This window comes from Agelaius tricolor, unplaced genomic scaffold (assembly GCF_023055355.1).
Source record: "Agelaius tricolor isolate 1412-34295 unplaced genomic scaffold, bAgeTri1.0.p SCAF_6, whole genome shotgun sequence".
Lineage (NCBI taxonomy): Eukaryota > Metazoa > Chordata > Aves > Passeriformes > Icteridae > Agelaius > Agelaius tricolor.
Genome location: NW_027269266.1, coordinates 38,487,259 through 38,511,718, shown reverse-complemented (window position 1 = coordinate 38,511,718; position 24,460 = coordinate 38,487,259). Strand labels below are relative to the sequence as shown.

The following is a 24,460-nucleotide window of genomic DNA, read 5'->3' as shown; positions in this document are numbered from 1 at the left end:
TGTCTTTAAGTACAGTTTGCAGTGTGATGATGACTATTGTGGAAGAACCTGGCTGAATTATAATGCACATCTTACTGTGTTACTGGCAAGATTACTATCAGGTTATTAAATTCACTCTTCTGTTGTTTGTACTTATTAATATACTAAACTTCAGTCTTCCTGAATTTGAAATGTGTATTTATTAACTTCTTTGGAGCAATGAAATAACTCTTCCTGAATCTTAAAACAAAGTATGTCAGGCTCCTAAATAAACAAAAGCATTTTCTAAAATATTCTACAGGAAAGACATATTTCATGTAGACCTTGATTTCATCACAAAAAGTCATAGGAATCACAGGAGAATTCAGGACTACCACTCCAGTCAGAGTCAGCTTAGGCAGAGTACAGCCCTACCTACATATTGCTCCTAGGCCTGATCATCCAATCAGATTTTATTTATGCCTCTATTTAAACACCTGCCCCTAACATGGGCACACAAAGATTGCAGGAGACCACATCAGAAGTGTTTCTAAAGACAAGGAAAATTATACCCTCCACTCCCCCACTGTCCACAGGCTTAGTCCTTTTACCACAAAAGATTGGTCAGATGCTTTACTCCTGGTAAATCCATGCTGTTTCCCCACTACCCTTTTTTCTTTTAATCTGTTCAGAAATGTGTCATTCATCTGTAAAATAGATCTAAAAACATACAGCTTTTTTTTCCCTTTTATTCAACACTCACAATAGTAGGCCAATGGAGGAGGCCAGCAGGTGCTAAGAACAGAAGTCAGGCACTATTTAAGATATTCATACTGCTCTGTTCTTTGCATAATAGTCCAAATTCAAAATACTTGTGCCAATTCATATTAAAACCTATCTTCAATAAAGAAAAAAAGGTAAAGCATTATATCTGTCTGTTGTGTGCACACATGGGTGGAGCCTGGCAAGTAGTTCACACTCAAGACCCCTAGAAATGCATAACTACAGAAAAATTCCACCTCTGACTGAGCTATCAAGGGAAGCATCAGTTCTAGCATATGTTTAAGTGTGGTGTTCCAAATTACTACCAGTGATTTCAAGAATAAATCAAAGTCTTTCTGCTTGAAGTAATAAACATTCATAGCCTTTAAACCAACATATAATCATCATTTTGTTAATGCTCCTTGAAGCCAATAATACCCAAAAAGTAAATACTTAAGAGCAACTGAGAGGCTTGGGAATAAATACTATTTTCTAAGTATCAGCATTTATGACTAATGCAGTTTATCATCATCCCAAAAGAACAGCGTAGGGTACTGTGACTGCTTGCTCCTTGATGCTACAGCTACCAACACAACCCCACGAACTTCAAGGTTACCATATGACAAATAACAAATTATGTGGCAAATATTGTCTTCCAAGTAAGCAAACTCTTAATTAGATCATATGGAAGAGTCATGATTTCAGTCCTCAAGTGAAATTGGTCTACTTTAAAAAGCTAGACTGTTTAACTAGTGAGTAGTCTGCATATTCTTAGAAAGAGCAATAGTCAGTACAGGGAGAAAAAAACCCCAACAACAACAAGGTTTTGTTCAACAGGAACATATGTTGGGAAGAGCACTGATTTTAATGTTTGCCAGTAATATCCATCAAGCCTGTATGTTTGCTCAGGACCTTAAGGCTAAGTATATAAATAATTTCAAGATCAGTATTTGATAGCTCAGCTACAGAGAGGTCAATATAACACATATGCACATATTGTTGGGATGTCATGCTGACATCTCACTATAAAAAACAAAAAACTAACCAAGTCGTGCAACAGACATCAGAAAAAAAAACAAACCCCAGAACAGACACATCCACTCTTTCATGTATGCAGCATGAAACCCGGGAAAAAAAGGAATAAAACTAAGACCTATGTTTACAATCACCAGAATCACATACATTAAAATAATACAGATTCTGAACAGAGAAAACTGCAGTTTTCCAGGAACTGTACTGTCAGAGGGTATTTTAAAAGGGACCACAAAACATTCATAAAAATGAGCATTTCTCTCTCTTGCCTCTAATGCATGTTAAACATAAAATGGAAGGGGAAACCAAGGCAGCTCCTATTGACATGCTCAACATCAGAAATTTAGATTTCTGCAAAAGCTGCAAACCTTCAACAAAAGACAAAAACTGATGCCACACAAACTCTGTCTTAGAGCAGACTGATTTATGCAGATACTTTCATCAGACTATTTTTGATCAGAAGAAAAAAAAAACCCTTCAAATATCTTATATTGTTAGAGAGATTAATAGAAAGAACAATGAGAGTAGCCCTATGCTTAGTCATAGTAGGAGCTTGTCAGAACTTGCCAAAACCATCTGCACATTTCACCAGTACAGAAAGGTACCAGTAATTCCTAGAAACCCTATGCAAGTACAGCACTCACCATACATCCCTTCTCAGATATTCAGATTCAGGTGAATCATGCTTCTAAAGTGACCACAATGACAGAATCATATGCAACTATTAGCTAATTAAAAAAAAAATCCCTGCAAATCCAACTGAAAGCAGTATTTACCTGGAGAGAAATAAGACCAAGAGCTGCTTTTACTCTCTAGGTAGATCTTCACTTGCAACTAGAACAAGTTCTGCCCAGGTATTCCCCACAAGTACTTTGTCAGTACCCATCCTGAAGATATTTTTTCTTAAAAGAATCTCTTTCATTTTGTACTAGAAGTTCTTGGGAAAGGTAAAGGACTACAACAGTATTTTTTACCAACATCATCCATTATCACATAAGAAAGCCTGAAAGTCAAGTGTCAGCTGGTATCTGCTTACAATGCTTATTGCAGTGGAACTTCTCTCCCTCCTCAAATGAGAGGTGTGTTTGTGGGGCCTCCTATTTGAGTTCACGCAATTTCTCAAGTTGCACAAGCGGAAAAGAGTTGAATATTTCTCATCCAAAGGTATCTGCTCAGTTTCCTGGCAAAGGCACTTTTTTGTCTGATTCCTCCATGCTGCAGCTCAAACTACCATCAGATCATGAAGGCCCAAGAGATCAAAGGAAAAACAGTGTCACCTCAAAGAATCTCATGTTTCTTGATTGCTCCCCAGAGATGAGCTGCTGCATCCAGATGCCACCCAATGGCAGGAACAAAGCTTAGCAGCAGTGCCCTGATGAAGCTGAGGCACTACAAAGTTTATCTGAGCTCAGGTATCAGCTCTTGTTTTCTCCAGAAGTCTCAGCCTCTGTTCAGGTCACAAAGGACTTTGCACAGTTTGTTCCTGGCATGCTTCAGGCTCAGCTTATACCATGAGCATGACTTGCCAGAAGTGAGAAATGATGAAAGAGGAAGAGGGGAAGAGTCCTCAGGCCCTTTTGCAAGGTCACCAGTAGCAGGTGCCGAACAGGGAACCGAGACACAAGGAAAAAACACAAAACACAACCTTTATAGGGATAAGAATTTGGGCATGCTGAAAAATTATTAATGGGTACAGTTAATTAATGTCCCAATGAGGACAGCAAGCCATGCAGGAGTTTTCATGCCTACTGCTGGGGGAGTGTGGGAGAAGAAGGGAAAAATAAAGAAAGAATAAATTAGACTGTTAAGACAAATTCTTACATAATTCTACTTGGATATAATAGACCTGATAAAAAACAAAACCTCTCTCCAGAAAGACACAACTGCTGTCCCTTTTGCTCATCCTGTCTCATGGTTTAGATGAAGTAAGTGGGTTGCTGAGTGTCAGAATCTGAGGTTTCATTTCAGCTTGTCTAAAGAGGAAACAAGGGACAGGCAGGAGAAGAGAAAAAATGGTATCAAAACAATTTCTAATTTCTTGGCCTCCATTTTAAACCTCTAGGTTTTCCTCTAGTGACTAAAAGGAGAAGGTCCAAAAAATTATACAGTGCCTCATTAGAGAATTCATCTCCTCCCATGAAGAGTGCAAGAAACACGAATTTTCACAAAGCTTTAAAATATTATTTTCCACAACGAGCACTAAAACCACACTGGTTTAATATCTTGCTTGAAGTCATGGTGGGACAGGTTACCTCCAAATGGTGAGTAGGAAATAGGAGGTGGCTGTGAACCTTGGGATAATGATGCTTTAGCAGATGTTTTTAGAGGTTTGCCTGAAATAATCCTGGAAGTAATGTTGCCAACCTTATTCAGTGCAAGATTTAAATGCCTGCTAGGAATTGCATTCTTCCCACAAGCATTGGAGGCAACCGGAGCATACATGTGAATTTGAGAAGGAACTCAACAGGAACACTTGGTTAGAAACCCACCTGGAGTTCCAATGCCATACAATGATGGCCTGCTTAAAAAGCAAAGACTTTGAGCTTTGCTCCAGGAGTGGTAAGAGGGGGCTCTGAAGTGGGCATCTCTCAGACAAGCAAAAAGAGAGTTACTGGAAGACACAGAGCTGTACCCCGAGTCAAACAAAGGAAGAACAGCTGAATGATTTACACCACAGGCTGAGAGGAACTGATAAGAGAAAGGCACAGCCTATAATATCTGTAGGAGGGGGTTCTATACATAGTGGCTAATAGCAGCATCTTCTGGGTTTCAGAGCTCCTGCAAAGCCATAGCACAATAAAAACATATCATGACAAACCCTTCAGGAAAGGGACAAGAGATACACATCTGCAAAGACAGAAGGAAATACTCTACCAACGCAAGGGAAGTGTCAGCTATCAAGTTCAGACTGAACCCCAAAAAGCTGGGGAAGCAGACATACAACTAATTCACTCAGTAGAACTGGAAAAGTGTATAAAAGAGGGAAAAATATGATTTTGCACAAGACACTAGGTAAAGAAGTTAAACAGAAAAGCAACATATAGGTGCAGTAGAGAAAAGCCACAACAAAGTTTATAAAAAAGACTTTGTGTACCGAATCAGAGCTAATATAACTATGACAAGAAGATTATACCTATCCTTGCAAATAAAGTGAAAGCACACAGCAGTGAGATAGCAGGCAGTCTCAGAGGATGAAATATTGTATGCATATGACAAAACTAAAAAGAATGAGAGCAGTTTTAAATCACAGACTAGTAGCAACACCAAGGACATATTTGTGTGTTGCAGGCACAAAATAGATAACACAACTAAATGGCTCCAGAGACAGCAACCAATATCAGAATTATATTTTCACATCTTTGTTAGAAACAGACAGGGAGGTAAAACACAAGATAAAAGAAAATCAACATGAATCTCTAAGAGTAAACCTTCATCCAGACCATGTACTCATTGTCCATCCAGAGATCATGCTGTTACCTGAAGAGGTGTGAGCATTACAACACAAATCTTTCCTAAAGAGATTAAGTAAACTCAAAGGTTATTTAGATTTACAAGTTGTAAAAGTGTCTTTTGAAGTTTTCAACTCATAAGTTGTGCTGTAGTTATCAAGTAGTCAGAAAGAGTTAGGTCCCACTGAAATTGTACTTAAAAAAGAAATTTAAAAAATCTAAGTCCTGAAATTGTTCAGTGAGGCAAAAGGGACCTTTCAACAAACAATTCCGAGGCTCCCAGTGTTCAGAGCTTTTGTTCCATGTTCCCTTCTGCTGAGGGAACAAACTATCACCTCAATGGGGGAAAAAAAAAAATTTTTAAAGTCTGACAAACAATTAAACTTACACCATACCATTGCGATGATATCCAAATGTCGGATACCAACTGACAGAGAAGACTTTATAGCAAGGTCACTGCAGTACAACTACAAGTTAAAAAAATGATCAAGGGATATATCAGTGACTTCTGTAAGACAGTCTTGCAGCAGAAAAGCATAGCATCTCAATAAGAACATAAACTGTTAAACTAAACTTGTTTCAGACCACTTCAAGGTAACAGCTGGGGGTGGAGGAGAGGGAATTAAAAAGGAAAAATTTATATCAACTGCACCTGCATAATCAGACACTGCAGGAAAAAAAACTTCATACTCAAGCACATTTTAACTGTCAAGGTGTTTTGAAAAATACTTCAGTGTTACACACAGTGAGAGAAAACACTTTGGCTGTGTAATATAAAATTCTTTTTAGAAGTTTCCGAGAAGTATGTGGGAGTTACTCTGAAATAGAACCATTTCTCTGGAGGATCAAAGGATACAGTGCATTCCCCACCAGAGCCATGACTGTTCCCAGCACAGAGCTGTGATGTGCATTAGGATATCCAGCTTCAGCAATAGGCTACAGTTGTGCTGAAATGCACAGCAGATTTTCAAGAATAGTAGAAATCGCCAATTTCACCAGGAAAAAAAAAAGAAGAGCCCACAATAACATCATTATCAAGACTATTATCTAGACAACTGGGAACTTAAAAACCTGTCAGACATTACCTCAGTGACCACTGTAATTAAAGCAATGAACCATTTGCTCAGCCATGATACCTGAAAATGTGAAGTATCATTACAGTAAACTGGGCTCCCTTCTCTTTGTGTGATTTACCTGGAAACAGGAAGTCAGGCATGTCACACACCATTTCCATAACAGAGAAGTCAATCAAATAGCAAAACTCAATAGCATTTAAAATTGTTATGTCTAGCCAAGAGGAAAAAAAAAAAAAAAAGAAAAAGTGTGGCAGGCCATTCTGAACTGAAGAAACTGATAAAATATTCAAGCAGCAGAAGTGAGTTTAAGGCAGTCCTGTGTGACATTAAGACATGCATTCTGCTACGTGACAATCACACACAGCCGTTTGTGCAGTCTTGAAATGCACAAACAACCCTGCTAAACACAGCAGAAGAAAGGTCAGTTACCAGAAAGGTTAAGTGATTACTTGCATTAGCAGGACAACATAGATCTTACTGGTTGTAACAGGACATTAAATAGCTTACTTATATAAAACATTTATTTTATGCTCCTCACAGTGGTTCTGACACATCTTTTGTGGGAGAAGTGTTTACCAGTATGTCAGGCCTGTGGCAGAACAACACATACCACTGGTTATTTTCTTCCAGCAAGCGCATTATAAAATCACAAGAAAGTGCAACACAAAGGAAAGAACCTGGATGCTAAACTGCTTTCACTATCTCCCTTTTAACTTTTATTAATGAATAAAACAAAAATAACAGTTATGAAAGCTACATTTAACTCCAAAATGTAAGAGGAAAATAATTTTAGGTCAAAAACTAGACCTAACTAAGTCTATTTTACTAGAACAACATCATTAATTACAATCCAAAGCTTCCATAAGTTTAGAAATAAAATCAAAATTCCCCCTATTTAAAAGTAGGCATAGCCACTCCTTGATAGTCACAGTACCCAAGAAAGAATGTACATCTATTGATGCATTATTTACTCATCACCTTGTATACCATCTCACTGGGTATTAATTAACACATGAAAATGTCCAGTGTATTTAATAACTAATTGGAGTGGAAGCTAGATGATGTGATCCCAAATTCAAGCCCTGGGCTGTGGAAAGACGTGTGCTCAATAGGCTATTGAAATATAAAGGCAGTGCTTGGAGCAGAGGAAGGTTACAAGCACCACATTAGCAGAGCTCCCTGCAGCAGAAGTGGGGGAGCACATGTCTGCCCTCAGCAATGAGCATTTGTGGTTGCATACAGGATGAGAGTGAAACAATAGGCTGCTCTTCAGAAATGCATCTCTGGTATCAAATGCCTTTTTCCTTCCTTTTCAGTTGTGAGCCACTAAGCCACAGGAGCATCGTGACTGCATGGCTGATTGCTGCATGAGTATCAGAGAGCACCTTTGAAGTGTCATAATCTGTAATTTAAACCTATAATACATCTTAACACAATGGACTGCCATATCCCTTCGCAGGCAGAAGAGGTGTTCCTTACACAAATGCTTTTTAAGTCAGGAAGAAATTTCTTTTTTAAGTGGATTTCAACACACAAACCAACCTACATTAACCAAGACAGTAGTCTAAGACACACAGGAGAGGCACTGTATTTACAGTCAGTCAGATGAAGTCTGACACAGATGGTAACAGGTAGGACATCTGACATTACAGATGATACCATGTCCTTAAACAAATTCCATTATGCCCAGGTACGTATTGAGCTGCAGTAGTTTCAGATAACAGAGTGACCTTTCTTCCATATGTGCTTTGATACTTAAGTAAAGGAGGACAAATTAAGGACAAAATACAAGCTTTCACTTTGAATATTGCCTTCCCTTCTCCATTTCTTTCATGTGCATTACTAGGTACAAAAAGCATCCACAGCAAACCACCACCAAGCTTTCAATAGTCTGTTCACCAGGATACAAGTGGGATTTCATTCGCATTCAGCAGTGCTGTGAAGGGATCAGACTCAATTAAACCACTCATGCTTTTTAGAATTCTCTCTAGCTATCCTCTAAGAGAATTATCACAGTGCAATCTGACCAAAAAGGTAGTCCAGAAACACGAATGTGCCACGCTGTGTTTCTGAATTACTGCAAGCAGCTGAGCAAGCAACTTATTAGCTGTACAGGAAACCAGGCATGCTTGAAAATACAATTACTGCAATGTTAATGTGTCACTGTCACTGATCTGGACTTTAGAGTTGCCTTCACAAAGGGAAAGTGACCAAGAGTGATAACTATGAAATGCAATGGGTGGGAAACTGTCATGTAACTGTTGCCAGGGGGGAAGGGGGGGGGGTTGTCTTTGCTTTAATTGCTGATTATATGTTTTTATAACAGTTTTTTCCACCTTATCAAAGCACCAAGTAAAACCCTACTATGCACGAAATTCTTTGATGTTTTGGATTCTCCCCTGCAAAATTTCCCTCTCCCCAAGCTTCTGTATACATCAGAGGCAGCTATAGATACTCCAAAGCATGGTTTTAATAAACTGAGATACATATCAAGGACGTGGTTTACAAATATTTTAAGATTTAATGCTTCTGCCTCCTTGTGGCAGATGCTGGCATGAGCCTCCCTCCAGAGCTAGTTCAGCTGCAAACACATTTGTCAGCTCTGAAACGCACAGAAACGTTGGCTCTGCTATAAAATCATTAAAAAGCAGAGTACAGTTAACATTTTAACTGAGTGAGAAGCCACAAGAAGTTTCAGGACGAAAACAGGGAAAACAACGGGAAAAAAAAAAAAAAAACACAGGGAAAAAAACCGCTGGAAAATTTGTGGTGTCCCCTCCTCTTCCCGAGTTAATGGCTATTCAGTGCATCCCTGCAGGCATCAGCTCAGGGGAAAGCAAGGCTGGGCTGGGTCCTGATACTCATCTAGAGGCCTTAGCAAGCTGAGGCAACAGGAGTCTCTGGCTTTGATGTGGAAAGCATTAAGTTGCTTGAGACTTGGTCTGTGCAATGCTTACTTGTCTTTTTGGTGATACAATATGCCATGGTGATGGATTACTGTCCCACTGCAGCAGAAGCTGGAAAAGCTGACATGCCCTACATGTGAAAAATATTCTCTATAACCAAGAATTGTGTTCACCTCTAGATGACAATAATACACGTTTAAGTAAAAACGGAACAGCTGTAACAATTCAGAGTAAATGTCCAAGTGGGTCCTGTACTCCTCCAGCCCTGAGATGAGCAACTGCTCCAGGAAAAGGTACAAAACAAGATTCAAGTATGGAGAGTGAGAAATTCTGTCTTCTGAGCCCTACTGAAGTGATGGCATTCAGAGCCAAGGGTTAGATATGCATCGTTATGTTGAACACACCTCAGTAGACTTCTTTTCCTGAGGAGTTAATGAGCTTTTTTCCATTTGTTTTAGGCACCTTCAGTGAAGAACTTCAGTCAGACTTTTAATGTTGGAACCCAAGCATGTTGCAGGATCCATGCCTCTTTTACCTAAGACTTCACCAATTCCTTGGTAGAGTTCAGGCAGATCTCCTTCCTCGTGGCATTTCCAAATTACAGATGAGGTTTTAATCAGCACCCGTGCTAGTTGCAAGTTCAAGATATATATTATATATCAGCAAATGTATATATTTATATAATATATAAAAATAAGACCCAAGCATCTCTTTGGGAAACTGGCACCATATTCCACAACTCTGAGTGACAAGGTATGAGCCAGAGCTGAAAGTTCGGTGCTTTCAGTTTGCAGCTCTTCAACAAGGCCTTTCAATAGTGATAGTTTTGTTGTATTCAGGGACCCAAATGCAGTAGTTCTTGAGAAAGATCATATCAAGGGCAATATGAGAGAAAGATTTAAATACTCAAAATTGATCCTGCAGATGCTTCTCTAATTCTGTAATGGGGCAAAGTACACAAGGAGTTAAAAAACACTACAGACTGTGTCCCTAAATGAAAGCTTTCTCACTGAAAACAAAAAATAATCACTGCAACCTTAATCATGAAGAATTCATGAACATGAAGCTGTTCTGGAACAGAATACCACTCAATTGTGACATGAAAACACTCTAGTTCACGGACACTTCCCATATCAGTCAAAGCACATGGCCTTTTATGGTTTTTTCCTCATATTTAAAGCAGATATATCAACAGTTTTACAACCACTGTTATAGGGAAGATTTCATATTAATATTTGTACTGCAAAGACTAGTACAACCACTATTGCTTAGTAACTATAAAACTTCTCATATACTACATTTGGGAAATAACATCCTAGAAGAAACAAGATTAAGGAGAAGTTAGAAAACTGGACTTAAAAAAAAAAGAAGCTTAAGAAGTTTCTACTTCACAATACAATTTAGTTAGTTAAATAACAGACTGAAATGAAAGCATACCAGACTACTGCCCTGAGATAAAAGGCTTAGGCCAAATGACTAGAACTGAAAACAAGTAGCCAAAGGGCACAGAAATCAGAACTTAATCCTACTTTCACTTAGTTTCCCTTAGTTACTTTTCAAAATAAGTGTAAACACAACATTCCTTGACAAAAATCAACACACAGAAAGTTATGTGAACTTACAGATGCCAGTAGCTCAGAAAATGCTTCACAAACTGAAGTTTGTCAGTATCTAGTCATTTGATATGTGCACTGTGCTATTGCCCCAGAGAACAAAGAACACAAGTGATGGAAGGCCAAGTGTAATATATTTATTTTACCTTACTGTGTATTGACTGTAGAATTCACACTTCCCCTTGGAGAAGTGGAACCTCATGAACACCTCCTGCATTGTCCTCTTCTGGACAACTCATGCTTTTCATTTTTCATTTCTCTGTCTTACTGAGTGATGTATACTCCAGATATTTTATTGTAGTTTTATTTTCCAAAAGAATCCAAACAGAGCTTGCTGGCCTACTGCATAGTGTCCTACTACAAGGACTACAATTCTACAATTTTCTCCTTGTATGGTCTATTTTCAGTTCAATACAGCTAGATTTCCACTGAGACCATAACATCATCTGTTTATATATTCTCTCAAGTGTTCCCAAGACCTACTTCAATTGTTTTTCTAAGTGTAGGGCCTCTGCTGTAGGTCCTCAAATAAAATGTGTGCAATATTGATCAAAGTCCTGCTTGCACTCCATGCAAGATTCAATATATTCCTATTAGATGGGTACAAGCAGAGCTTGATCTTTAGCAGGATAAGCAAGCTCTGTACTGCAGGACACAATAGAGCTCAGTTGTTCTAAGCGGCTTAGAATTTTGTCTAGTCTTTGGAGGTCCATCTAAAAGTCACTGGAAGGATTAACAGCAATTTTCCCCCCTGCTTCTTATAGTCCAGCAATGGTTATGAAGGCACACAGCATGATTTTGCTCACCACTTCCACTGCCCATAAATGGAAATCACGGAAAGTTAGTTCATGTGCATTAAATCTAAGACTCATTAGCATACTCTGCCAGCTTATCATCTCCCACCACAAGTTTTTGATGGCTACATTTGCAATCCTGAACAGTACTCTAGTTTTCCCTTCTGAATTTTGCAGCAATCCAGTTGACATTCTCATTTTAACCTGTGCATGAAGAGGGATTCAAATCAATCTCATCCATCAAGGCACTGTCATTCATTTTTGGGAGTTCAGATGCTTTCTCCATTGGAGCACCATTCACATTTAACGAAAAAGAAACCAACAAAACATCTCATTTTGCCAGAGTCACATTTTCCTTATATTGTCAGTCACAAATTTCTGTTTTCATTAAAGCCTGTAGGATTTCTGCTTGGGCTACTTCAGCGTTTTCAATAACTTCTTAGTTGATTTTGGCTTTGAAGTTTCAATTCAAGTTTCTACATCTATGCAAATTTTGCCCTGATATATTAATTGTCTTGAACATCCACTACAGCTGAAGCAAGAAACACAGTGGTTTTATGACAAGAAGTCACATTTATATAGAATCAGTCTTTCTAGTTCTTTGCCTACATTATCCCTATTTCAATTGCCTTCTTAGAAAACTCCATTCTAAATGAAATACCCAGGTTAAGGACCTGGCCTCCCAGGTCAGTGGACTTTGAGGTATTACTGTAAGTTAGTTGTAGGCCCGTGGTGTTTTTAACAATGTCATCCCCCAAAATGTGTGAAATATTGGTGTTTTTTAAAATAATCTCAGTCAAAGCTGAAAGCCCACATCACAGTCAGGGTAATGGTCACTCTACAGAAGGCTCTCAAACAGTGGCAGAACTACAGAGTAATAAAGATATTCATCATGGACCTTGAAAACAGAATTTTTAGATAGGGTACCAAGCTATGGATAAGATTGAGTAATGCAAGCTTTGGTGACTTTGGGGAAGTTAACAAGCTTCTGCTAGGAAGACATCATGAGATTCTCAAAGAATTTCCTTCTAAGTCTAAAAGCTGATCATCAGAATGAAACAGGATCTCTAAACATGCTGGGAGAACCAGCACCCTGAACCTTATATTGATTTAAATCACCAATATAAAAGTCTCATTTTCTTTCTAACACCATATTCTTGCTTTTCAGATAACTGCCACCCATGCTTAGCATTAACAACTAACTGAGTCACTGTTAATACAGAACAGGGGGGGAAAAAGTCTTTCATTTCCTGATTACAGTTTGATTTCAAATATCAACACAGCTTGATGGAACAAAAATGGAGCACTCACACAATTAAGATCTTAACTCAGTAGGCAACTAATCTGTGCCTTGAAACATGACTAACAAGCATCTTGATAAAAGTGAATTTTATCAGTGTTCAATGACTATTTAAGCTCATGTAGAGACATGTAGTAGACAGCAGAGCTCACAAGCTGTTGAAGCAAAACAAATACCGAGATCTCTAGTTAACAAAAGTTTCTTAGCCAAGACCAGTTCCAAGATTAGACAAAGAGACCCTTTCTAGAGTCCACACTCAGAAAACCTGGGACAAAAAAACTGACTTTGAAGACAGAGAATATCTGATTCTCTCACTTGGAGTTAAAATGAATTGTATCCTTTGAGGAACTGGTCCATATGTTCAAGAGGTATTTTCCATCCCCAGCTTTCATGATTCATACATAGATTGCAATTTCATTGCTACGGGGTAAATACATTTTAAATTAGACTATATAAAGGAGCTCTAAAGTTGCCATGACAGTTGCAGCAAAACGCCTTGTCGTTTCTCATTACAAAGCATAACCTATCTTCATAACCAAATTAGCTTTTTCAGCTCTTCCCCCAAATGTAGCCTGCAGATTTATTTTTGTTGATCCACCAATTGTTTCTTTCAGATTTGCAGGGCTAATTATCAAACAGAATGATCATCACTTAGATTATTAAAACAATCCATCAGCCAGCTTTGTTTTCCTTCATGCAAAAGACAGGAAAGGGGAAAGGCTCTTAAAGAAGTTTTTGTCTGGACCTATTTAGAAAGGCAGAGAAAGAGTTCTATGCCACCAGCCCTGATTTGACCATCTTCCCTAGACATGCCCTCAGCCCCTGGACACAGCTTAATGCCAGCTGTTACTCCTCCAAAGGTAAACCCTCCTCCTCAGCTAATGTTTGCTCTGGAAAACCATCAATCCCTTTGTTACTGCAGCTGATGGTGGACCCAGCCACGTCTCTTCATTGCATTTCCTTTCCAGGTGTAAGGCTTCAAGAGCATGAAAGATGACAGGCACAAAGAGCAAAGTCCATCTGTTACTTTTAAATACTAGAACAAGGGGGCAAAAGGCCCCTAAAAATAACTTAAACTCTTCTGCTCCCACCTATCTTGCAATCTTTAAAAACATTGGAACACTGAAAAAATCAGGGGGGTTACAGTAGCATGCATGTAGGCTGCAATTATCATACTAATTATCATCTGCATCAAATTGATTGCATTAACCAGAAAGTAGAATTTAAAAAAAAAAAAAATCCCTCTGAACTGTTCATTCCAAGAACAATTAAATTTAAAGTAAGAAGAAACATGACGAATTGCTGACAAGTGTTAAAACATCATCTGTTGGCATCTTCCCTTTCTTTTAAGGTGTCATAGCAAAGTCAAAACGAAGACAGAAGATATCAAATGACACATTTAATAGAACATGAGGCAAGATGTTCGCGTGTAACACGCTTTGTCAATCTTTGCTATTAGTCAACACATCAGGGATACTACAGATAACATAATGAAAAGACCCTATTGTAAGATTATGTGCAGCTTCAAACAATATTATCTGAAGTTTATATGACAAGATCTGAACCTTGGGAAGAGTCAAGAATAATGTTGCTAGACACAGCAAGGAGACAGTTTCCTTAAAAGATTCACAGATTTAAAGAGTTCTGAATTCAATCAATCCACTATAGAATTTTGTTAGAATTCAGCTGTGTAGCTGAGTGAACAACAAAACTAATTAAGCCTGATAGTGAATGTACACACATCTTGCAGCCGATTGACTTTAACTGAATTATTCCTTGAGCTCTGGGGTAAGCTCATCCCTTAACCAGAAAATCTGCACAGGAGCAAAAGTTTAGCCTCATTCTTGAAAAAACACAGATGCCAACAACTGAGTTTTTTGCCCCATGTTAAGAAATTCATAACATGGCCAACGTAAGAGAGCTAATTGTGGACGTCAAGATTGGAGGCAGCCTGGGCTGCAGTGATCTCACATTGCTGGAGTTTGCAGTCCCAAGAGATATGGGTCAGGTAAAGAATAATGTTAGGCCCCTGAACTACAGGAAGGCAAACTTCCAGTTTTTAAAAAAGATAATCAGTAGGAATCCCTAGAAGACTATCCTCAGAACAAGGGAGTAAAACAGACTTCTAAGGAAGTCTTCCATAGAGTCCTGGAGCTAACAATCATCACGAGCAAAAATTGGTCAAGGAAGACAAGAGACCCACGTGGCTGGGTAGGGAACTGCTGGCCAAACTAAAGGGGAGGAAGCAAAAGCACAGAGGAAACAAGGACAGGTAATCTGGGAGGAATACAGAGATGACATTCAATTGTATAGGAATGGGGTGAGGAAGGCCAAGGTGAAGCTGGAACTGAACCTGGTAAGGGATGCAAAGAATAACAAGGGCTTCTACAAGGATGTTAAACAGAATAGGAAGGTCAAAGAAGGTGTATTCTCCCCAGTGAACAATACTGGAAAACTGGCAATAACAGATGAAAAGAAGCCTGAAGTACTAAACAAATTTTTTGCCTCTGTCTTCAATGGCAACTTCTCTTCCTGTACCTCTCAAGTGGATGGAGAGCACGTTGGGGACCATATTCCGTGCTGCAAGTAAAGAATAGGCTCACCACCACCTGAGGAACCTGAAAGTAAATACGTCTATGGGGACCAATGAAATGCATCCCAGAGTCCTGAGGGAATTGGCTGATTGTAAAAGCACTCTCCATGATATTTGAAAAGTCATGGCAGTCAGGTAAAGTCCCAGGTGACTAGTAAAAGGGAAACATCACACCCATCTATAAAAAGGGTAGAAAAGAGAACGTGGGACCCATGCCAGCCTCACCTCTGGGCCTGGCAAGATCACGGAACAGATCCTCCTAGAAGCTGTGCTTAGACAACAGGGAGGACAAAGAGGTGATTGAGGACAGTCAGCACAGCTTCACCAAGGGCAAGTCCTTCCTGACTAATCTAGTGGCTTTCCATGACAGAGTGACTACATCAGTGGACAAAGGAAAGGGACATAGATGTCATCTATGGTCCCCCATAACATCAGTCTCTCAAAATTGGACCGAGGTGGATTTAATGGCTGAACTGATAAGTGGATAAGGAATTGGTTGGACTCTTGCATGCAGAAGGTAGTGGTCAGTGGCTCAGAGTCCTAAAGGACATCAGTGACAAGGAGTGTTCTTTGGAAGTCCATACTGAGATCAGTGTTATTTAATGTCTCCATTAATGACATAGACAAAGGGTTCGCCCTGGACAAATTTGCAAATGTCACATCAAAAGAGGGGATGTCATCCAGAGGGACCTGGACAAGCTCAAGAAATAGGCCCATGGGAATCTCACAGTTTAACAAGACCAATAACAAGGTGCTGCACCTGGGTCAGTATCAGCACAGACTGGAAACAAACAGATCAAGAGCAGCCCAGCTCAGGACTCAGGGATGCTGGTGGATGAGAGCCTAGACATTATTTGGCAATGTGCACTTGCAGCCAACGTGCAGTTGATCCAATCCAACCCTGGGATGCATACAAAGCAGCATGGCCAGCAGGGCAAGCGAGAGGATTCTGTCCCTCTTCTCCCATGTGGTGAAACCCCACCTGGAACACTGCATCCAGCCATGGGTTCCCCAGCACAGAAAGGACAGCAATCCATTGGAGCAGGTCCAGAGGAGGACTGCCACCATGATTAGAGAGATGGAGCACCTCTCCTATGAGGAAAGACTAAAAAATGGGATTCATCAGCCTGGAGAAGAGAAGGTTTTGGGGTGACCAAATTGTGACCTTCCAGTATCTGAACAGAGCCCACAAAAAGATGACACTTTTTGCAAGTGCATGTACTGAGAGGACAAACGGAAACGGGTTTAGAGACAATAGGTTTTGGATTAGCTATCAGGAAGAAATTCTTAATTTTGAGGGTGGTGGGGCACCAGAAGAAGTTGTCCAAGGAAGTGGTGGAAGCCCTATCCCTGGAAGTGTTCAAGGCCAGGTTGGATGGGACTCTGAGCCACCTGGTCCAGTGAAAGGTATTCTTGACAATAGCAGGGGTTTGGAACTAGATAATCTTTAAGATTCCTTCCAACCTAGGCCATTCTATGATTCTCCCCCATGAACTGCCCAATGGCTACGGAAGGGTGATCTCATGCTTTTCTTTGGTATGGCACTACCAACATCTCTCCCTCTGTTGTACTCTTGCAATTCCCATAAAAACCTCACATCTCTGAAAGGTTCAACAAACTTGCATCCTTCCTTTTTCTCATCAAATTCAGTCAAAGAGGGAGCAGTCAGCATTCACAGATAAAATACCAATAAGCTCAACTTGCTAAGCCAAACAGACAAAAAAGACTTATGGGAGGAACATTCCTGGGATTTCTCAAACTGAGTCTGCAGTTTTGAAGTGAGGCTTCCAAAAGAGCCTGGGAATCTTCCAGTGATGACACAGAGAATTTTGTCTTTATGGTTAAAAAATCTGTAGAATGATATAGTTTGCAGTCTTTTTAAATCTTTCTAAATTCTTCCTCTAGAAGAAAATAGTTTTGAGAGGCAACAAAAGTGCAGCTGACAAATAGCTTTTGAAAACATTTTACATCTACAGAAGTCATTGCAAATGCTGGTAGTTTTTCCCCCATGCCCAGCACACACATTTCTCTAGACAAACTTGAGCCCACTGAGCAGACACTTTGCAAAATACATTTGGTGTTTGTCATCAAAAGTAATTACACAACAGTTGAAGGGACTAAAAAGTTTGCTGGCCTAGCAAACAAAAAAACCCCAACCAAACAAAAAAAAAAAAAAATCAGCTGTTTAGAAACATCATTTTGAAAAAAAGGGTTTTTCTCCCCTGCATACTGATTTTTAAGATCAGCCAAGCTATAGGGGGAATCTTCTGAACCCTTACTTGAAAGCACAACATGATACCCAATGGTATCTAACAGAGTAATGATAACTTTCCCTTCCTGAGAAAGGAAACCTGCTATTTCTTCCTCACACCTGTAGAAGAGAAATACACTACATTGAGTCTTGGAAGAGTCCTATGTTTTCATAACTATTGCACCTAAAGTTTAACATTTATACAGTATAATTGGGAGAAATTTAACATAATTGGTTTACCAAGACTTTGGTAACAAATGCCCAAATCCCATGCTTGGTGAGGAATATTTATATCCAACCCACAGAGTAGACTAGAGGTACCAGATGCACAGATTGCAGAATAGAGCCTGCATTTTGTCATTTATAGTGACTATAAAACATAAGCCCTTCTTTTAAATATAAGTTTAGGGTTCTTTCTAAAGGTACCGTTAGTCTTCATCCTGCTATGTTAGTAGCTGTGTCAGACACAAAGTGTTTCTCCACAAGTTGTTAAATGAAAGCATGGGGTTGGATCTTATGAACACCATTGCTTCCCTCCAGGCTCAGGCTCTTACCCTGTTGGAGCTTAGGAAACAGCTTTATGTTCAGTTCAGTCAGCTGCCTGGTGATTATGCCCAGACAACAGGTAGCATACTTGGAAGAGCAACCTTTGAATAACAGTGCACACGTTTACATTTACTCATATTCTACCACTGACCATTAAGAAAAAAAATCAGTTTCCTTTTATAGATCCCCTCACATTTCATTTACAAAAGCCTTAACTTTTCAAAGCTAAGTTTATGTTGTACTTTGGTTGGCAACAGACACAATTGCTCCTGAGTCTCATTTGGCTGAGTTATCTTCACACAATAAAAATAGCTTACACATCCTGGTGTACTGATGCATTTAGCTGAGCAGCCAACTCAGTGTGCCCTGCTCTCCTGTTACTTGCAAAGCAGTCACTGAGATTAACTCTGCCTTTGCCCATGACCTTGGTGAAGTTGGGGCTGCCAGTGCAGATTCCTGTGGCTTTATGAAACATATGCCAGGTTCAATCTTCCCTTACATGCTCCTACAAAAAGCATCATGCCAGAAGCAGCAGCTCCCAGATTTCACTGAGGAATCATCAAACTTTGGAAAGCAGAAAGAACTTTTAACATCAGGTTTCCAGTTGAACCTAACAAGCAGCAGCAGAAAAGATGGATAAGTGTATGAGAGGTGAGACAAGAAAAAAAAAAAAAAAAAAAGAGAATGGCTAATATATTGTCTGCTGCTAATAAAGACTGACCTAACACATGGGTCTATCTTTATCAATAGTTGACAAAATCCCACAGGGCTCTCATGTGCATAATATGGCTTATACATGGAATAAGAGCAGACCTGGAGTGCTGATCACAGATATTCACATTTTCCAAACTTTCAGTGAACTTAGGGCAACACATGATGCATAAAAGAATAACTATCCTTTTAAGTGTTTAACTACTTAAATTTGCTCTTGTAAGGGACTGTCTCCACCTCAAACTCAAATTTAATGAGTGATCCAAGGTAAACCTAACAGAGGCTTGTTGAAATTCAGTGAGTACCTTTGACATGTCAAAAAATTCAGTTTCTATCAGTACATACTTGATTTTTCCATGTGCTTATCCAAATGTAACAAAGATCAAGATGCAATGCTGCAAAACTGATGACCTATGGTAAAGAGGAATGTCTAGCTCTGAAAAGATATATTATGGAAAGGAGGTATTTAGGGATTTCCACTCCATTTATTGCAAAACTGGCAAATTTCCCTTATTAAGTCTAATTGAGCCCATTGATTTTTGCTACTTTTTTGGGGTAAACACCAAGTGCCAGGAAGAAGGAAGATATTTCTGTGGCTTGAGTTGTCTGGTTTGCCTTTGGAAAGTTGCCAGACCTCATCTGACCCTTAAAAATAAGGTTTAACCCTAATAGCTGGACTAAGTCACTGTCATTTAGATGAGTACACTGCAGCTCAAACCTAGGGCAAGAGTGAAGGAATTGTGTTGCCACTTGACAGCTGTTCAGTGGCTTCAGTGGCTTCGTCAGTTGGTGTTCACAGTAAGTTTTCTAGCAGACAGGCACATAACCTAAAGTTTACTGCCACAGTGTGCAGTGCTCAGCAGAAAAGCAAAGAGCTGAGTCATCAGGGAGACAGTGACTTTCTCAATACCGACTTTTTCCAAGTCAGACTCAAGGCACTGAAGAAAAACAAATAAGAATCAAAGCAATTGAGTACATTACTATTTATTACCCTTTATTTAGTATTTAGAACTAGCTATCTTCCACCAGTTTAGAAGAAAACTCTCTTTACAGGAATAGATCTTCTGAGCCATTGCTCCGATTATCTTTGTGTTCAGGCAGCCTGCCAGAACCCATCAAGGAAACTCACCATAACCCATCTTCCTGCTCCAAGAAGCCATGAAATTCCACTTGGAGGTGTCTAAGGCTACAACAGTCCCAACTGCTACCAGAAGCCATACCTAGTCTGGCTTCCTAAAACTAAATAAATTCTCTACTCTCATGCTGCACAATTAATCACAAGGTTCATTTTGACCTTGTGCGCTGTGAAAAAGCCTACTGAACAGACACCTGTCTAATTATCTTCTTACCAACGCGTTACTGCTCCAACACACACACAGGAAGACTACAAGGGCAAAAACAAGGCAAGGGGAAAGCAGGGACACACACAACAGGGACAAAGAAAGAGAGAAATTATGTATACTGAAATCTCTGACCTGAAATTCAACAAAACAGCTGCCACAGTATAGCTGGAAAATCACCTTTCGTAGCTTCTGCCTTCCTGACTAGTATACTGGTATTTCCATCATCACCATCACAAACAAGCTGTATTATAAACTATCACATGGAAAGATAAAATATTTTGGCTGTTTGAAATATAGACACTACACTGAATGTTTATCAACATCCATTATCTGTCCAGATTCCTCTGAGAAACTGCTAACCACTTTGTGCTAAAATATAGTACTTATCCCTGTGTTTAAAGAGCTTTAAGTTTTAAAGAGTCTTTCTTTATTGGAGGAAAAAAACCCACATATTCTGGCCTTAAGGCACTGGTGCCAAGTTCAGCAATGGACAAGGCTCTGACTACCAGCAAGAAAGCAATGAGTTTGTTTTGCCTCTACCAGAAAGTCAGAGCAATAACTCTGTAACAAAGCAGCAGTGGAACCAGACAGAGGAACATTATGGAATCACAGCTGAGAGCCCTCCTGTCCTGTGGCCCATTGGACATAGTTTCACTTCCTGCATTTTTTACTTCATTAGCTCATAAACTAATGCCCTGCTAATAGATATGAGGAGGAGAAAGATGCTGAAATGTTCTATATTATTTTTAATGATATTTAATACACACCAATTATTCTGCAGGCTCATTTAGCACCTAATATTGAAGAGGCATTTGAATATTTCTAGAAAGTAATATAATCTAGGCATTTCTAAAGATAGTCTTGCTAACAACCTTTGTGCAAGAGACCTGGAATATTGCCACTAAGATGCCAGCCAACAGTGGAGACCAAATGAATTGTCAGATTTCACCAGCTCCCTAGTGTGCTCATGAGCAAGAAAAGTCAGCCTATCACTTCACTATCTTCTACCTGCATACAAGGTGGATGTATTTCGGAGATCTGACTAGGTTGCTACTGACTTTTTGCCTCTCATTAACAGTTAGGACATAGCAAATTAGGAGGATCGTTGTCCCATTACTCTTTCTTTTAGGACACTTTATCTATGGATTTTTTCAATGCCTCGACCTTAAGCTGGCATCTGAAATATATGGTTTCTTCTCTTTTTCCTAAGGAAAAAAGAGGTATTTTCTCTTAATTGTCTTCATTTTTACTAGCACACAGTTCTCAAGTCATTACCAGTAATGAGTCAATTGTTAATGTTAAAGCTGCTTTCAGAGACAGCCAAGCTGCAAAGCCGAGTGCCTCGTGTCCCAGCCTGCCTGTGTACCTTTGATTCCTCATGTCAGACAGACTGTCCCACACAAGGATTTGCCATCACTACAAGAAGCTCTGCCTTGGATGTCATCCCACTCAGCAAAAGCAGCATCACGTTAGAAATAGCTATACCATCATCCCTGATAAAGTGCCACTTCCTCATTCATTTTCATCAGTTCTAAGAGCCACTTGCACTTCAGGCAGCAGCCTTCAGAGCACCACAGAAGTACTAAGTTCAGAGCTTCTCACAAAATTGCTGCAGACTTTTTCACACATCAAGCAATGCCAGTAGCCAAGAACATAGTGTAGGCAATTTTGGTTCATTAGCATCTGTATCTCCTCCTTGATTCCATCCCTCAAGCCAGTTTAATACATCTGAAGGCAATAGGATCCCAGAGCTCCATGGATGCCAATTCAGAAGCTGAGATTTTGTTTGGCTTTCCTGCCCACTCTTCAAATTCCTTAATTCAATTGATAAATACCTCGAATCCAAAAAAAAAAAAAAAAAAAATCAACCTTTTAGACTAATGGCTCCTTATTCTGACATTGAGAAAGAGGAATGCATGCTTGAAGAAACCTAGCTTGAACCAGGTACTAATGCCTCTTTCCCAGGGCAGTCAGAAGGAACCTCTAAATCAAGTTTCAAAGATGCCTCCCTTGCAACAAGACATTTTCTCAGGCTCAAGGGGCAGTGGGAAAAAAAAACCCAAACAACACTATTCTCTGAGCAGCTTTATATAAAAAAAAACCTGAGCATACAAATTCCATGTGTCCAAGAGAGCGATAAGTTGATAGAAACTGATTAAAAACCTTCCCCAGATGGCATATTTGAGATAGATAAACATGCTCCAGTTTATCCAACACAAAATATAAGCATGCCTGGGTAGCACAAAGCAAAATAAGTCAGGGAAAAATGTGTTATTTTCTGTGACTCATTGACCTCACCCTTTCAAATCTCTCACCTAATGGACCTTCCAACTTCACATAGATAGAGGAAATGAAAAAAGAAAAACTTAGGGGAAAGAAGGAAGAAATCAATTTAACTTTTAACATTTCTTAGATGCATCAAAGGTCTCAGCTATGTAGTTCTATTAGGTTTGTGTGTGGATTCTTGTAAGATGCATGTGGAAAAGCCTTCACTGGGTTCACTGCATGAGACTAAAGAAAATGCACACTGTGAATTTTGAACTTTAATCTTTTTCTTTCCTGGAAAGCTATCTTAAAAAAATATTAAAAAAAAAAACTTTAAATAAACTATATATAGATGCTGGCAAGTTGCAAGGCTGAATACAAATCTCTTATCCAAAACAAATATTTTGCCACTCAGCTCATGAGAGCGCACAGCAGTATTCCAGCCTCCCAAACGGAACCGCAGCAAGCCTATACATCCTCACAGTTGGTACTGGCATTTATAATATCCATGAGGCAAGTTTATAAGCTTATTAAACCCAAAACACTGAAGACAAAAGCTGACAATAAACAAGGAAGAAAAAGAAAAGATTAGAGTAGAAATGACAAAGGAAAACAAGAGTCAAACGTAAGGGGTACAATATACGTGGAGAGAAACTACCACAAGCATCCTTTAATACATTAGAACAATTTTTTTACCTGCAGATATTGGAGAGTGTTTCAAGCAACATTCCTGGTATTAATCCCTCAGCTCTGCTAGTGGTTTGACAGGGTTGTAACACTACAAACAATCTTTATTATACACTTATGTTTCCCTCCCTCCTCAAAAAGGAAATCAAGTGTGCAGAGCATAAGATGCATTTCATATGATTTGTTAGGGTGGTCTCCTCCTGACTTAGGAATTCATCTCCTATTAACAGATAACTGCAGACACACACAGGAAGAGGGGAACAGTGCCTGTATGTATCAGTTATGAACTTTTTCTTGCTCACTGTCTAATGCCCTAGGATGGAGTAAGCAATAACCACTGAAGAGTCAAACTTTTGTCTATGCATTCTTCACTTTTACCCTAAAAGTTCAGTGTTGAAAAAGTGAAAGACTGAACACTTGGAAAACTTTGCAAGCAAAAGAACCCTATTTTTATCTGAAGGGAAGGCACAAAACTCACAATACTTTGTGAAAACATGACTATTAAAACTGGGAGGATAGTGAAAAAGGTAGCTAACAGCCCATGAAGCACTTAGCCACGTTTTTTCCCATCCTAATCTGAGTACAAATTAAGTTCACAGTTTCTTTTGCTTTAGTTTTTGAGGCCAAATCACAACTTAGTGGAAGTTTCCTCTCTTTGTCTACAAATGTCCTTCAAAAAGAAAATCTAGCATGTCAGATCAAGGGTTTGTTCACCACAATAATTTAAACTTTTCATCATGTCAAGGGGGAGTGGTGGTTTTGGTTTTTGTGGGTTACTGGGGTTTTGGTGCCTTTTTTTTTTTTTTTAATGTGTATGTAGAAAGAGGTATGAAAAACAAAGAGTTTGGAGTCTGGACAAAAGCAAAGCCAATGCAATCATTACTGAAGAGACACCTGAAGAGTTTTTAAAGATAAAGTTGCTTTAGTTTAAATACATTGTTCTTTAAAAACAAAAGCAGCCATATCCTTGTCTATAGTCAAAAAAGACTTTTGATTTTGATAAAATAACAGAAACCCTGAATACCATTCAAATTCTTATAAAGAATCATCAACTATAACATTGTTTCCTGGCTATCATTCAAGAGTTTTGGGCTTCAGTTTCAATTAACAAGTTTTCCTGAAGTTTTGACCATTGCAACCACAGAAAACCCCTGGGGCAGTGGTGGGGGAAAGG

At 39.2% G+C, this 24,460-nt stretch overlaps 1 protein-coding gene across 4 annotated transcripts in view; it reads right to left on the bottom strand.

Moving 5' to 3' along the window:
* RBMS3 (RNA binding motif single stranded interacting protein 3) overlaps nt 1-24,460 on the bottom strand; it is a 707,113-nt gene that overhangs the window by 576,918 nt on the left and 105,735 nt on the right. The gene's annotated exons all lie outside the window — the stretch shown is intronic.